At 34.5% G+C, this 17,369-nt stretch overlaps 1 long non-coding RNA gene across 2 annotated transcripts in view; it reads right to left on the bottom strand.

Moving 5' to 3' along the window:
• The window catches only part of LOC128939155 (uncharacterized), a 194,252-nt gene that overhangs the window by 118,504 nt on the left and 58,379 nt on the right, over nt 1-17,369 (bottom strand). For both annotated transcript variants that reach the window (XR_008483206.1, XR_008483205.1), the window contains exon 2: nt 8,391-8,481. This is a non-coding gene — a long non-coding RNA (uncharacterized LOC128939155). The remainder of the gene's footprint in view (nt 1-8,390; nt 8,482-17,369) is intronic.

The following is a 17,369-nucleotide window of genomic DNA, read 5'->3' as shown; positions in this document are numbered from 1 at the left end:
TTTTAAAGGAAATTTTAATTTTATGTATTACACATTGGTTACAACCAATACTTCCCCGCAAAACTGATTCACAACAGAAAGAAAAGGAATCCTTTTCTAGAGAAAAATAACATAGCAAAACCTCAGGTGCAATTTCCTTAAAAATCCATCACATTTTGCTTTAAAATATCTAATGCTGATGTTTTGGTCTGAAAAATATGCTGTAATTAGCTAGAACTACATAGTAAAATAACTTCTTAAAGAAGTTCCAAAAGCTATTTTTTTTTAATCAGCTGAAATATGTAGATAATATGTTGTTTTGATTGCCTATAATATTTAGCCTTCATCAGCTGCACAGAGATTTGCTGTGATTTAAAATCCCTAAAATTTCAGCTAACAACACAGCATTTCTTTGGGAAAAGGAAAACATTTTAAAATAGCAATTACCACCGTAATTGCAAACAGCTGAAAGTTTTTGAATTCTTGATAGTCTGATTCTAGGCTTGATTTGCAACATCGTTCTTGATTGCATTCCTCTGTAAATCTTCTGTTGACATTCAGGGTTTGTTTGTGTTGTTGAGTTTGTTGTTGTGTTTTGGAGTTTTTTGTTTGGTTTGGTTTTTGTATTACCAACATTGGCAGAAACTCTCATCCAAAAACTGGGGAAAGAGTAAGTGAAGAGAAAAAGGAAGGATGAAGGCAAAGAATTAAAGGTCTTTCACATGAATATTCCATCTTTTTAAAAAATGTTTGTATAATATATTATAAAGCAGATTTTTAAAGTTAGCAAATTATTTTTAGTGGGAATGAAAATATCCATCATTTCCCTGAGAGATTCACTTTAACTGCCATTCTTTATTTCATTTCACAGAAGTGAAACAAAACAAAACTACATCACCAGCTCCAGCTTCCTCCTCTCTGCTTCTAATCCAAAGGAAGGCAGCTCTTCCTCAGGCTGATAGCCATTGTCTTAAATGCATAGTGCATGTCCATAACTCTCCCTTGATCAAGTTTTTGGAAAGTCCAATTGCTTGGTACCATCAATTGCATTGATAAGAACCATAGTAGTTATCATTAGCAGAAGGAGATCTGTGAAAGGTTTAATGGTATTTTGAAAGGACTTTGGTGTCACTAATGGTGTGCAGTTTGGAAAGCCCTTACATATTTGACAGCACTTTATGCATTTGTATTTTTACTTCTCAGAGAGGGTAACTACTTATGGAGTAATATATGCCAATTTAGCAAGAAAAACAGACTATTCCCAGTGTCCATAATACAGATTAAAAAGCAATATCAATATACATATAGAGTATACACTATATTTGACAATATCTCAGTATTTAATAACCATGAACAGACTGAGGGAAATCATAGGATGACTAAGGGCATGTCAGAGACATAGATGACAGTATTTTGAGATGCACAGTCTGATGAGTCATCTTTATGACTGGTTAAATTCTAAAAAAATTCCTTTCACTCTCCTTTTTAGACTACACATCCACATTTTTATATATTTTTCCTTCAGACATTGTAGGATTGTCTAAAGGAATAAGACTAAAATGGCCTATTTCAGAAAGGGAAGTTTCAGTGTCAATATCTTCAATATTTTCCTTCTTTTTTTGTAAAGATTCCTGTAAGTGCAATTCAAAAGTTGAAGAAAATTTTTTAATTGCCTCACCTTTAGATTTGTAGCTTGCATGGGACAGATTGAAAATTATTTCTTTGTTTACCCTTACCTGCAAGGACAGGAATTTATAGTTTTTTTAAGTCTGCATTGGTAAATTCGAAAACAGTTTTGCTCTTCATAAGATTTTGAACCACATTTAGTATTCATCCCAAAACCACTAGTAAAAAACAAAAAGACAGAGAACATCCCACCTGTTTTGAAAGTCAGGCCATTATAAGACCAGTATGGTAATAATTATCTTCATGGTTATGAAATTTACTGAGCATATGGCAATTTACATTTACTTAATTACAAGTAGACTTAATTGGTAAGTTTACCTATGCATTTACTAATATTTGCTCTTCCTAAAAAAAATCAACACAGTAAGGGTTAGAATTAGAGCATAATAGAAATACATTCTTTGATAGGAGAAAACATATTAAAAAATCCTAGTAATGGGTACTTGTTACTATTATGAATATTTCTAAAAATTCAAAGGAGCAGCCTAAAAGGCTTAGATGGTTTACCAGCTGGTAGTGGATGTTTATGGAAGGACTTTCATGAATCACACATTTTCTAAACTGTTGCTCTTAAATGTCTGAAAAGAAGTATTTCAAAATTGGACTGCAGTAAAATGCTCAGAACACAGGCCCTTAGTGGAGTGTATGTTCCCTCATAAATTTATATTGTAAGAAATAATACATAATTCACCAAAAGTTAGAAAAAAACCCTCTTTAGATATGCCTAAATACCTTGGGGTTTATATAAAAGAGACAACCTTTCCTAAAAAAGAGATCATGCATTTTTTACCAATTTCACTACTTGCAAAGTAATGAAACAGACATCATAAAGTACAGTTGAGGATCACTAAATCCTAAATGTTTTCATGATCAGATCAGTACTTGCCTTTTTTGGTGAAGTAATAATGAAGTGAGGTTGTTTTTTTTTTTTTTTTCCCAAGGAACATTTCCAGAGAATCCCAAATAAAATTTTCTTATGCTTTCCTCATTCGTAAAAGGTTTCTAATGCATGGTGGAATCATACATGATTTACTTCTTTTAGTCTCCTATTTCTATCTAGTTTTCAATAGTTTTCTCTTTTGTTTTCATAATTCTATATAGGTTTCTTTTAGTTTATATGAATATACAGTATCTAGTAAAATGGGATCCAGATGGTAATGAATTTTTCATACTAGATAATAAAAAATAATATAATAACACCAGTAGCACGACAAAGCCCTCAGTCTAAATTGTTAATTCCTCTTTTCCTTGAAAAAGGTGCTTGTATCAACTTTAATGTTTAATGTGAGAGATGTATTTTGTTAGTTAATGCCCTCTGTGGACAACTATATGCAATTAACTCACCACCCAATTACAAAACTGGGAAATTTTCCAGCTCCTTCACCTGCAGACCACACTAGTGCCACAGTCCTCTTGGCTCTCTTCAAGAAGATCTTGGTAACACCTTGCATGTCCATTAAAGTAACTGAAATCCTTTACCTTTAATAACATCCAATCTGCCTGTCAAATCAAATTATTGTCTCAGAGACAAGTCATAAAGACAGCTTGAACGCACTGTGAGTCAGGAGTGATAATTGATCTCTTGAATATTTTTCCCTTGCTATGAACCTTGTTGCTTCAAATTAGCATATCCCAACTATACTTTAGAAAAATCAGGCACTGGCACTTCAAAGCCTGGTGACTGCAATATAGTCACTGTTATAAGCAAGACCAGTTCATACCCATTCCCTCAGAATTCCTCACCAATACACTTCATTAATGTGATTAAATCACCTGCTTTGTGAGGCAAATGTGTAGGTGAATTTGTATTTAGTTTAGTAATAGTTTGGATGCAGACATATATTTTCCTTCAAATAGTCCACATAAGAAATATTCTCATTTTCTTTTGACCTTACCAAAAAAACTTCCTTTTCTTTTCATGATGGAAATTGTCATTCAACTTTAAAACTTCTTCTATGAGGTATCACAGATATTCAAAAAAAGGAAATACCATGTGTAAGCTTCTGAAAAAATATTAGTCCCTATATACTTTTCTCATGGTTTCTTCCAGAAGTTGTTGTTTTTCTTGAAATTCTTAAGCAGTTCATAATGTGATTTGTAATTTTCTTCTATAAATTGCATGTCTTCTCGGACATGAATGTGAAAGACATAGAAATTAGTTTTTATTACTGAGCTGTTCCTTTCAATCATAGAAGGAGAAAGAGACATTGTTGGCCAAAAGTCAACATTAGAAATTGTTTAAATGTGAACCTTATAGGAAGGAAAAAGCTTGCTGGCAGGTTTCTTAAAAAAAGATCTTCCTAGGTAAATTATTTATTTTCTGGTCTTTTGCATAGCATAGTGTAGGTTCCTAACAGGCTCCCTGCATATTCACTCCTGTCCTTCCCAGAAAAAATTGAGTCCAAAGTAATTTTTTAATAGATAAGAATAAGATCAACCTTAAAAATGCCATTAAATCAAGAGGATTTGATAGTGCAGCCACGATGAAGTTTGACTTTCTTTAGGCAGACTTAAAAATTCAAATTTGAAAATTAATTTTTCTACAGAAATAACAAAAGGTTCACTCTCCTCTTTATATCTTCTAATGGGCACAGCAGAGCACTCCCAAGTAAAGTGGTCAACATTTCTCTTATGATAAATAAAAAAGTAACTTAAAGTGATCATTTATATCAACACACATCTTTAGATAAAATAAGAAGGAAAGAGTAAGATTTACAAATCAAGGGAGGTATCTGAAGTGGGACTTGGATCAAACAGTGGTGTGTAATGTGAAGACATAAAATTATATACATAAATACATAAACTTTTATCACTAATACCCCTAAATTGCCTAGGTTCCATTTTCCATGCATGTCTAAAGCTACACCAGACCAGCCAAGATGAGTACTTGTTTACCTAAACCTGACTTAAATTCCCAAACTAAAAAGTTCTCCTCTTCACTGGAGCACACAAGTTCCCTTGCAGACATTTCACAAGGAGCCCTGGCACCTGACCTGCTGTGAGAGATTCCCACTGAAGTTCTCCATGCATCAAATTTTAGTATGCAATGTGGAGACTCACATGGTCCAAGTGCTTCCACAGCTTCAGCTCCCTGAATAAACTCTTACACCTACATATTCCAAACAACCCTAGAAGTTTTCAACACAGCAACTATGGGAGTTCTCTTTTAAGCAGCAAAAAGTGAGTTATAGTGTTGGCATTTCAGTCATCAAAACTAACCATTTACTTGAGATTAGTTCATTTTTGTGCTATTATCAACATATCCTATATCCATAGACAATAAAAATAGCATTTAGGCTTAGTGGGAACAGCATCTTTACAGGATATGAATTAACTATTGAGAAAAAAAAATATTGCTGACAGAATTCCCCAAAACTTACCATCACAAAAGGCACTATCAACATATGCAAACAAGCTCAAGCAATTCCACATTGCTAATATGGAACTAGTTTATCCCACATATACAGAGTCCCCTGCTGTGATGAAAGGAGATATGTCCCACACATTAAAGTTGCGCTGAACAAAGAAAGAGGTTTTAAGAAAAGACCCAGTTTTTATAAAAAGAACAATCCTAACAGCTCAAATGACTACCAAGAAAAGAAATAGAGCCCTGATATTTAAATGCATCGTCAATTTGATAATGAGAAAAAAAATGCATAAGAAGGAATCAGTGTCATATACTGAAAATTATATTATTTGCTGATGAAAGTAACCATCATAAGTCAAACAAGTGAGATTTTCATAATCACATTCAGTCATTTCACAATACACAAATCTGCAAATTGTACAAGTGTGTGCCATACAAACAGAAACTACTTCAGCTGCTTACTGAATTTAAGTCTCATGTAAACACTAAAATACTCTGCTTAAGGGGCTGTGTTGAAAGACCAGGTGATAGTGTACATCAAGCAAACATCACAAGGAAATGGGGTAGACAGGAAAAAATAATTTTAATTTTCAAAATACCATCCTATTGAAACAATCAGGAAAAAAATTATAAACTATGAAAATTTTGCATATATGTAGTCAGTAATTTGAAAATACTCCAAATATTTTTATATTGATTTGAAATTTTTAGTACAAATTAGAAAATTATTATGACCAAAGGGTTTTATTTAAAGCTACACTTTAAAAAAAATTCACTTTTCAAACTTTCAGTTTTCTAATTGCAAAAATGTCAAGAATTAATTTTCAAACTAAATTAGGGGACTTCTACTGTCAACTCATACTAATGCCACTTCTAATTTCAAAGCATGAATTATTTCTATTGAAAAATAATTTTGATGGAGAATTCCAAATCAAGTTCTTGCATCGGCTCTTCTGAGGCTGAGAACAAATTTTAATTGTAAAGCTCAATGTGTTTACACAGTCTTTCCTTAAAAAAATATTCATTTTCAGAGAATAAAAAAGAAAAAAATACTAAGCCATAAAAATCTGCCAACAATATTTTTCAATTGAAAAAATAGTTGTTCCATGGCATTAGGTTTTTTTTTCAATTTCAATTTAGAAAAAAAAAAAAAAAACAGTATATTTACCACCTCTGCAGAAATTCTAGTCTGCTAATTTGTGCAAACTAAACCAATTGAAAGCATCCAGCTCAAATTTTTCAACTTATTTATGTCTGACTTTTTCTTTTTTTACCTTGTTTCTTCCTATTCTCTGCAGCATTGCAGGTCTTTAGACAAAAACAGTCTTCAGAAAGAGGTGGAGAATATGCTCATTATTAAATACATCCATTATTACATATTGTGATACCTATCAAGCATAAGAAACAAAATAGTAATAAATTTTACCTCAAACTAGCCTTGAGAACATATTAATCTAATTAACTAATTGAAGATATTGCACACAGTTGTTCAAGAAGTTCAAGTAGTTAGAAGAGCATGACACATCAGAAACAGCAGCAGCATTCTTCCTTCTCTTGCTGCCCTGGAGTTTGTGTTACTGTTATACATTTCCAGGAATGCACAGCTTTGCCAGTTCTGACAGTCACAGCTGATTGTTGGTTTTTCCTCAGCACAACTATGGTACCCATGAGTGACCTTCTCCCCCAGTGCCCTGCAAGGGACCCTCTTGCTCCCTGGTGACACCAGTGCTGGCCTCATTGCCTTGGTGCCTGACGGCTCAGGCAGCACTTGCTGCTCTGGCAGCTGCTCCCGTCTCCTCAGGGAAACCTCGGGAAGAGTATATCGATTCAGCTAATTCATTTTAGGATGGCAAATGATTTTAATGGAGGAAAGATTTGTCATGATATGCATGCTCAGTCTGATTGATACTTTTTGATACTGATACCACCAGTATCAAAAAGAGACTGCTTTCAAGAAAACCTTCTTTTAAATGGCATGACTCAAATTCTCTGTTCAGAAAATGTGGATGACAAGGCTCTCCCTTTGCATGAGCAATGATTTCATTGCACAATCACTAAAATCTCTGGTTTCATATGATCAAGAAAAGGAGACATTTCCAGCTTTAGAATGCAGCATATACTAATTGGAGGAAGACTAAACCAATGGCTTTCTTTTAATAAGATACTGATGTGCTTGAGGAAATATCCATCTGGATTTCAGCAAGGCATTTCATGAAACAACACGTGTGAAAATGTTAGTTAAAGTTGAAAACACTTAGGCAAGTGGTTAAATTGAAAGGGGGAAAAGGATTGGCTAAAGAAGAAATGGCAATAAATTGCTCTGAAATATAAAACATTAGACTGAAAGACAGTTACCAATCCAGATGCAGTTTTTGGCACAAGAGTTATTTATGAATTGGAAATAAAAAAAAATAAAGTGGAAAAGTAAATCAGTTTCTAAAAGAAAGTCCAAGAGAATAATTCTATCAGAAAAAGCAAAAACTTCTAAGATGGAAGTTATTTTTAGTAAATTGATGATGCTAATATGAGAAAATTGGAGACCAAGAAGGTCCCTGTTGGTCTTCGGTTCCAAAGTTTGTCACTCCTTCTATTTTTTTACCAAAGTCTGTTCTTTCAACCATCAGTTTATCACCACGTTCTGAAAGCATGTGTAGCCCATGCTTTCTTGAGACTTTTTTACCCCTAAATTACCTGATTTGAATTCCTCAAACTAATAGTCTTAGAACCCATCACTCACGATCCATTGTAATAAGGTCCCTCACTCTCACAAGTCCATTTAAGCCATTTTCAGTGAAAAAGTAATCAAAGCATTCCTAGAGGATCTCTAATTTTACTGTTGTATCTTTTCTCCTCACATTCTGATTAGTTACCTTTCTTGATTTTTCATCATTTCCTCCATCTTTGCTGGTTTTTTCCTAATACTTATTCATATTTGCCAGCTTCTTTAGCAAATATGAGGAATGCCAAGCACAATGATTCTTTTACATTACCTGCCAGATTCATAGTTCAACTTTGCTTTTTTAAAATATTAACACTCCAGATTTGGGAGAAACTAAATAAATCAGAAGCATATATAAGCCTTTCTCCTATGTCCTCACCAACCTGAAAAAAATGAAAAAGAAAAAAGCACTAAAAATGTAGTGGAGCACAAAATTAGGGGGTAAATATTCTGGTATTGTACTTTGCATTTGCATATTCTGGGTTTATCTGAAGTTCATCATGCCTATTTCTGGACTTACTGTATATGAGTAAGACATGCATAATCAACCCTTAAACCAAATTTCTTTCCTGCTCCGTGGGCAGGTGTTCAGCAGGCAGCTGTTCAGCATGTGAACTAAAAATTAAAAAATATCCTTACCTTTTAGGTGAATCTGTGATAAGGCTTCGCTCTGCTGGAAATTGCTCTCATAGACATCATGCACAAGCCTTACAGGCTAAGAGACCAGTACCTAATAAAAAATTCAAAGTCACTGCACGTAATAGGTAATGAAGTGCTGGTTCTAGGCAGCAGCACAGGAACTTCAGGTGTTTGCTTAATATTCACTAAGCATATTCAGAAATAGTCCATGCACATTTTCAAAAATTTCTTTCACATAATGCCTCACTTTTTTCGATCCTATAAAAGACATTTGTTCAATAATATCCACTAAGTAGCTGGGCCTGGGGAAAAGGTATCATTTGCACAGAAGTATTAGAAAGACATTTAGTAGAAAATGACGTTTCTTTGAATGCAGCATTCCAGAATACTATAAGGCAAAGTGAATTAATGTTTGCATTACTTATATTTCGTTTGCAAAAGAGAACTTGAATTATTAATTTAAGCATATTTAAAGCCTAAATAGTGCAGACAAGCACATGAAGAGGTTGACATGCAATGATCATATACATACATTAAAAAATGGAGTGTAGTTAGTGAGCTTCTGAAATAGAAAATAAGACACAAATAAAATAAAAGATATATTTGATTTTACCAACTTTTTTTTTCCACATTTCTATTCACTTAATTTTCATAATGTTTTTCGACCTAGATATTATATACTGTAAACTTCTAATGGATGGGTAAATACAGAAAAATTAAAATACAGGTCAAGACAGAAATTATGTCATAGGAAAACTAAAGTATGGAAGAAATTGGGCTGTACTGAGGTTCCCATCTCTAAAAAACAATAAAACCTAAATGTATGGCTCAAAATTTGAAAGGTCTTTAAAACTGTCATTCACTTCTATAAAAATATACATTGGTTTGTTTACAGAAAGGAGTCTTTATATAAAATAGCTCCCTCAAAAATTTTTTTCAAAATATTGAAAAAAAATCTAGGTGAGTGGGCTGAATGTGTCATTCTAAGTCCATGAGAGCAGTCTCTTCCTTGGTAAGAAACCCTCTAGCACTGGTAAGTCTACTTTGCAGTCTGTGAGCAGTGTGGCTGGACGTAGCCTTAAAATATCTATAGGACAATGTATAGTGCACACCTCCTTTCTTCATAACCCATACTAAAATACATGCAGACTTTGGTGTAATTTTGTTCCCCTCACACACAATTTGGAGATCCAGGAACCATTTGTTTCCTCCCAGAACACAAAGAACTTTCTCATTGCTGTCTTATGTTCTTGTATAAGCAAGAAATTTTAAGGAAATACACAAATGTGTGTGCATGTGTGTCCTTGTGGATGTGTCTGAGTGAACCACTGAGGAGAGAAAACTTCATAGCAAAGGAAGAAAAAATTAGAATTGATTTGGCTTAACAATATTTAACAACAGAAGGACTGATCCTAAACTCTTGGATTGCTTTCCAATGTCCAGTATTATTTCTCACTTTTTCTCAAGGGATAGTGAGAATTTGCCTATTTTCTTGAGAGGTAGAACCTTGAAAGACAGGTAATGACCATTCTGATGCAAGACCATAATACCACAAACTCTGAAATCTTAATATGTCAGTTAAGCAATAATTTCAAGGATATGGATCTTGAAAAATGGTTATATTCCTCCATTTTACTTGGACACCTTTCAGTGCTAAGATAAACCTGATGTTCACACACGTAAGACTCATACAGAAAAAATGCCATGAGAGAGAAAAACAGAATAAAATGCAACATATCCATCAACAATCAAACATGGGCCAGGCACAAGAAATATACCCAAGCCAATTCAAATACAGGTAGAGCACTATTGTAAGTCTATTTTTGCATGCCCGTTTAAATTCTGTAAGCCTCCATAAATGCAGTTATCATTACCATTGTTGCCTTATCATTCTCAGTGATTGCTCTCTTTCAGTCAAGTACAAAGGCAGGCTGAATATAAATGTTTTGTCATAAAACTGCTATTCAAACAATAAAAAGGGTTATAATAGTACTAAAAAAATCACCCCCAGGGCTGCAGCACAGGCTGGTAGTATGCATATTCAGGCAGCACAAAGCAGTTCCAGTCACATACTTCTACCCATAGGAACCCTTCCACTGAATCTGTACTTAATATCAGGGTGTTCCCAGAAATGATCCAGATATTACCAGGTAGTCAAGACACAGGGAACATTTTGGAATGTCATTCAATTAGAGGAACACAATTTATTAATACTGTGAATTTGTGTTGAATTCAGCAAATAACAACAAATTTAGTTGAAGTCTTTAATTTTTAAGAAGAAAAATGGTTCAATTATGTTTTCTGCCTTTATCCAAAACTGGTTTTGTTGGTCCCAGATCTAGCCATGTAGTGCCACCCAGGGGCCAACTGCAACATGATTCAACACTGCCATCTTGCCAAATAGCCTCAAAAAAGCATTATGCAATACACCCCAGACCATCTTCTGCACAGGCATGAGTATTCTTTTTAAAATGTCTTAGATGTTATAATATCTTTTTTTCCCTTTCTTTTTGTAGCATAGAGACGAGAGAGGTAGGGTCAGGTCAGGCAAGGTAGGGTGAAAGAATATGTAACAAGTCAGGGAGCACCAAAACAGACTAATTACTCCCATAGAGTGACCAGATGGGTATCTGATCAAGAAGGAAAAACAAAAAAGGGGGGGAAAAAAAGAAAAAAGGAGAAAAGAAAAAAACCCCACAGGTAGAATTTAAAGCAAAAGGTTTATCAGCACCAAAAGCCCACTGCCCTGGGTAAATGTGCTTCCTTGCAACAATAAAGACAAATAAAGTACTAAAAAAGGATAAAGCAGGAGATTACAGACCTAGCTGTGGTTTGATAAATGGCACTCTACTCCTCTCTGCTTATTGTGTACTTCATACCTCGCTCTTGAATATGGAAGAGAATTTTATTAAAGATTTAGCCACGGTGGTGGTGGTGACTGGCTCACAGTAATTTTCCTACAAAGTAGTTTAATCTATCACAGGGCAGACAGTGCACCTTCTTACCATGTATCATATCTGTCTATTGAGTAAGTGCTATCCAAATCCAATTTCTTTTCATTTTTGGAACCTGTGATGCATATTCAAGATACATTTTCTTTTTGTCTGTGGCCTAAATTAGGTGCTTTATAAAGAAAAAATAAAAAAAAGGGGGGAAAAGTGAAGTAATAAAAAAGACTGGACATTTTCTTTTTTTTTGAGATTCACTACAGTGCTAATGATACAAAACAGTGAGCATGTATTGTGGGCTGTCACTGCACTCACGACTGTCAGTGCACAGCCCCACCTCCAAATCCTGGCCCCAGCTCTTACAGGTGAAACTTATAAAATCCCTCCAATAAAGCCCTAACTTGCTATGATATTTCAAAGTTCATTTTCTATATTTAATTAAAATAATGTTCAAAATCATTGTGCTTTTTTTTATTGAGCAATTTGAGGCTGGAAAAGTTGTTGATTTAGGCTATCAAAAATGGAGTCTAAGCATTTAGAAATTAAGATTTATTTTTTTTTCCCACAACCAAGCCTAAGATAAGGCTTCCAAGAGTTTCTTCAGTTTAATTAGAAATGACTCTGTAGGATTCAACAAGAATCTAAGAAATTAAGTACTTCTGATAATTTCTCAGTTCTGACAAGTATTTTGTCCCAGTCTGTGGCTTTTGGTTTGGGGATTGGGGGATTTTTCCTTTTCCATAGTTCTGTGTGTCTGCTGAGCATGTTTGTCAAACTGAGAGAGAAATTAAAGAGATCTAATCCAAAACTGTTACATCTAAACACATTTCTTTCGGAAACTCCTGTTAGTATAGAATATAGCAGTTCTCCAGATCTGAGATGAAGCACATCCAAGCATAAAATACACAGGTAGTTCAACACTTATGGGGCAACTAAAGGTGACAGAGCTGGTCCTTTGTGATTTGTATCCTCTGTGTATTATAGTCTGAATAATTCCCTTTGTTAAACCACTACATAAGATAAGTGTATGTATTCCAATGTGATAGAATATTAAATCTAATAATATGTTTGAATTTATGTCTGCTACAATATGGGTGATCATCAGATGTTAAATTTACTGTGCTAAGAGAAAATAAACTTATATATATGACTGTATTTTGCCTAAAGTAGCTTCCAAAGGGCAGTCTTGGAAATGTGACTTAGCCCAGAACTAGCTTCAAATCTATTCCAGCTTTGGTCCCATGGAAGAATCTTTACAAGTTGTATCAACAAGAATCTTTCTTTTAACTTGATCTTCAACATCTCTGACATATGCAACAGGCTGAAACAGATATCTCTAACATGGTTTTTTGCACAATACCCATGATACTGTATTTTTCCCTTGGACTTTCTGCTTCTAATCTCTGTCTTCTTATCACCATATTTTTCTTTCGTAATTTGAGCAGCACTATCCTAGTGCCTATAAACATAGTCCCATTCAGGCCTGACACCTCAACAACAGCAGAGAGTAAAAAGAATGGTGTCAATGTACTCAGTAGTACTGATTTTCATTAGTCTCTACAAAAACTGTGCATGACTAAAAATTTCAGTCCATATTTCACCCTAGACAAGGCTACTGAAAAATCAAGTTAGGTTAGTGTACTCTGAGTTTGTGGAAATCTCACTACTTCCCAGCAATTGTTTCCAAAGTCTCTCTATCAGGTCCCTACCTCTACAGGGACCAGACTGAAGTCAGAGATTAAAGAATTGCCAAAATTTTAATTTTATCATGGGATTTCTTCCCAGATTCCATTAAAGATTTTTTTTTAATTGAACAACACACATTTAGCATACACTTTGAATGAAAAAGCACAACCTCTCTTCTCTACTATTTCAGTTTTTCCTGTAGTGTTAATGTTACAGAATCTAATTACTGCTTTTGCTCAGACATAAATCACTCTAAGTCCTGCTTCTTCCAAGCTGACAGCCATCTTTGACTGCATTTTCCACTACTGATTCTCTGGGGTAGCACTCAGGTATTGATGTCCTGTGAGAGCCTGAAAATATTGAAATTTACAAACTTAAAATCTATGCAGCTCTATTCATGCAATTTTTTTTTTTCTCAAAAAGCAGACTTTTCCTGGACTTTTTATCTTTATGAGTATTACACTTGTGGTGCTTCCTTTGGTCTGCAAATGCTGCTCTGCCTAATGTATTTCATACAGCACTGCAGACCCTCTACTGTACCCACAGCATCAAGGTATTGCCTACAGTATGCTCTTCTAAGCATCTTCCTGGTCTCACTTAGGAAAATAAAATTTAAAGGTTTAAAATCTGGATTAGTCAGCAACTTTCAAAATCTTCTGTCCAAGGTCCCAGACTTGTTAGGATCCCAGAGAAAGCACTCAATTAGCTCCCTATACATGCAATATTCAAGCTTGCCTTTAAATAACTCCCAAACACTTTAGACTTAGAAAATGCTTAGAAAATGCATGTGGTTCGTATTTATATGGAATTGAATACTCTTTGAATTTGTCCAATACAGCTAGTTTTCTTAGCTGATTTAAGTGAGAACAACTGAAAACATCGTGACTGTCATCCTATCAAAAGAAGTAACACCACCACTTAACGTCTTTATTCTAAGATATCTATTTTTTGCAGTTGCTTACTGAAAGTGCTGTTTAAGCCTTATTCTGGTGTCCTACATATCTTCAGAGAATTTGTAATGAGTGGAGTTTAAAAAATCTCCTTTTCCATCAAGGATATTTTCTCTATGTGGTATTTTCTATCATTTTACTTGTGGAATTACATTTTCTTGAGGATCTATGAGTTGAACAGAGGCCTGTGTTTTTGTTATCCTAGATTCAGTCATTCTCAGCTACAGACTACTGGGTACTACACACTAGTGAAGTACAGTGTGTAGTAGGGCCTTCACAGCTAGAGTTTCACACAGACAAGGCCAAAAATGTGGACAACAGCATAGGCAAGACAACCAAAAGAAGACATTACACAATCACTGTCAGTAAGGATACTGTCCAGATTGGCATTTATACAAGAAAATGTGGGTAAAACTAGGCTTAAATCTTTGCTTATGTGAAATGTCACAACAATAAGGAAGGATGCTCAGTTTCTATGCTGGAAGGAGAGACCTAACTCAAGTATCCCACTGCCTGGGGAAGAGGACACTGGAAGAAGATGCTTTGAACACAAAAAGCAACAAAAATAAAATAAGAACTAAACAAATTAGATCCTGAATTTCACATTACATTGGCCCATGTATTTACAAAAATGAAAAAAGAAGCCAAGGAGATAATAAGCCCTGGACTAGCTCAGAAACTACAGAAGTTTTGAAACTACAAAGCTACAGAAGTTTTGAAAATCTGTCACTTTGGATATAAGGCAAATGTGATTGGACGTGAAAGATCTATCAGCCTAGATATACAGAGAAATAACTTGCTGTAGGAACACAGTTACAGGAAGTCAGAATCAAGTCAAAAACACTGATAGAAAGCATTAAGGGAAAAAAAATGGCAAGATATCTCTTAGAACTAGACATGCTTTTATTCACCATCATATTCAGAATGTTACATTCATAGAAACTTGGGACAATATCTGACCAGAAAGAAAAAAAAAAAAAAAACAGTCAAGCAAAAAAATCAGAAATCAATCATAAACTAAAGAAAAGTCTTACAGTACTTTAGATTAACTTGTTAACTGAATTATCAGAAAAACAGATTTGGATACACTACCATAGCATGAAACTCCATATTGAGACAGAAACACATTTAACATGCAGTTGATTTGTAGTCAAATGCCTTCTTTGATGAATTATGTTAGAATCACTGCCATTCCTGAGACAAATTAAAATTATACTTTTCATTTCATAGAGAGGTTGGGCCTTTCCTGAGACATCTGTATAACCTTAGAATTTTAAATTGCAGCTGTTGCACATCCACACACTTCTGGCTTATTAAACCTTCATTGGTTTGAGAAAAATCTCTGCTTCAGCCAGGCTGTGGACTAATCCCTAAGGCCAGATCATTCCTTGACAAAACCAGGAAGTACTGTCCTAGAGTATTACTTCAGGCTCATCTCCATATTTTAGCAGACAGACCATATATATAATCTAAGAATATGCTTCTGCATGCCTTGAGATGACAAAAAGCACCTCAAGTGTTTACCTATTCACTTAGTTTACCACTTAAAGATTTTGAAACCTAGGCTTCTTTTGGGAGTTTTTCATTGTAGAGTATTTAGAACATCTCTTTCCTCTCTGTTACAAACCACTATGTTGATTTTGTTCCTGACTCAATAAGAACAGTACATACTCCTCTCATTCCAATAAATGGGTCTAAAGAATAAGTTGCATTACTTCTTACTTGACAGAGGACAATATGAATTAGAGCAATAAGAAATGATATTCCAGTAAGAAAGTAAGATACAGGTGAAGGAATTGAAGGAATATCAATATTAAACACTACAAATCAAAAATTATATAAATTAGTTACCTTAATACAATCTAAAATTAACTATTAAACATTAGTTCAAAATTCAGATGAAACTGTGAAGGATCCAATTTTACTGAAATATGTACATATGGATGTCATTTCAATATAGAGACAGGTTTTTGTAATGGCATACATCTGTAATACAATCGTTACTGACATATTACAACCTCAAACAAGATAAAACTGATTTGACTATTTCATAAAGTATTTACAGGCAATAGACCAAACTTTGTAGTCCTCCCAAATTAAAGACGCTTGCTTGAAATCTAGGTAGCAGCATAAACAAGGACTCTAACTGAGAAACTGACCAAGGAGAATTTTTCTTATAGGCAAAAATTATCTTTTAAGGACTTGGAATAAAAGAAATACATGCAAATGGCTGTTAAATTTGTACTGGTTTTCCTACCTAAGGCAAAAATATTCTCTGTCAGAGATCTAACTTGGCTGAAAGTATCAATGGACACGGCAGACTTATCTGGATAACTGACTTCACACCCTCCTTTCCCTCCTCAGCTACCACTGTCAAGATTTATATCCTTTCAAGTCCATAGCAAGCACTTAATTCTTTAGCCCTCTCTGCAGTACTTGGTTCATAGCCTGGACCAGCAACACTGGGTAAGACAAGCAAGACATTCAGTGTGTGACAGCTGAGCTGAGAGCGCTGCCTTGGGGCGAGGAGGGTCCACAGTGCCCTCCAACCTGGATACCTCAAACTTTCAGTGAATGTTTGGGGTGTTTAGTAACCAAAGGTTCAACATAATTAAAAAAACAAAAACTAGTCATTAAACAACACACACAGCCTTCACACTGAAATAATACTCAAATATTTTGTATAATATACATACTTGGTCCCTTTATGTCTCGCACACATGTTGGACTCTTCACCATTTGGGTAAGAACTTGGAAGAAATTTTAAAACACAAATATGTTGATGTTTCTTACTCTTACAAGATTTTTATTGAGATTTTTTTACATGCTGTTTTTCCCCCTACAAAGAAAACATCATTCATGTATGCAACAATTAGATTCAGCTGTTCTTGTTAAATATGGTATATACCAAGTAAACAAAAACATGCAAAAACTTTATTCTTGCTGAAGAAAACTAATAAAGTCTAGGAGATAGTCATAGATGCAGGAAGTTTCCTTCATCCTTGTTGAGTTCATTAAGAAAGTGAATAAGGAAATTATCTCTTCTACTATGCATGCAATATCAGCTTCATCTAGAAACAGCATGGTTTCATTAGTATCTGTCACAACACTAGCATTATATAAGAAATTGCTTGAAGCCAATATCCCAGGTACAGCAGTCCTAAACCCTGGGAAAGGCCAGATATAAGCTAGGCAGCACAGAGTATCTTTGCATCTTATGAATGATGGTTTACTGCTGGAAAATTTTACTCTTCTTTCTTGGTCTCGTCTATCTAGGACTTTTTCATATAACCCATGGCTAACAATGTATTTTTCTAAGCTAAATTACTGAAGACATAATGATATTCAGAAAGTATAAAAAAAAAAGTCACTGAATTATATTATTGCTCAATATA

Source organism: Melozone crissalis, unplaced genomic scaffold (assembly GCF_028551555.1).
Source record: "Melozone crissalis strain CALT ecotype California unplaced genomic scaffold, PUWL_Pcris_2 ptg000027l_1, whole genome shotgun sequence".
Lineage (NCBI taxonomy): Eukaryota > Metazoa > Chordata > Aves > Passeriformes > Passerellidae > Melozone > Melozone crissalis.
The sequence above is the reverse complement of the archived record's forward strand: the minus strand, read 5'-3'. Positions and strand labels throughout refer to the sequence as shown.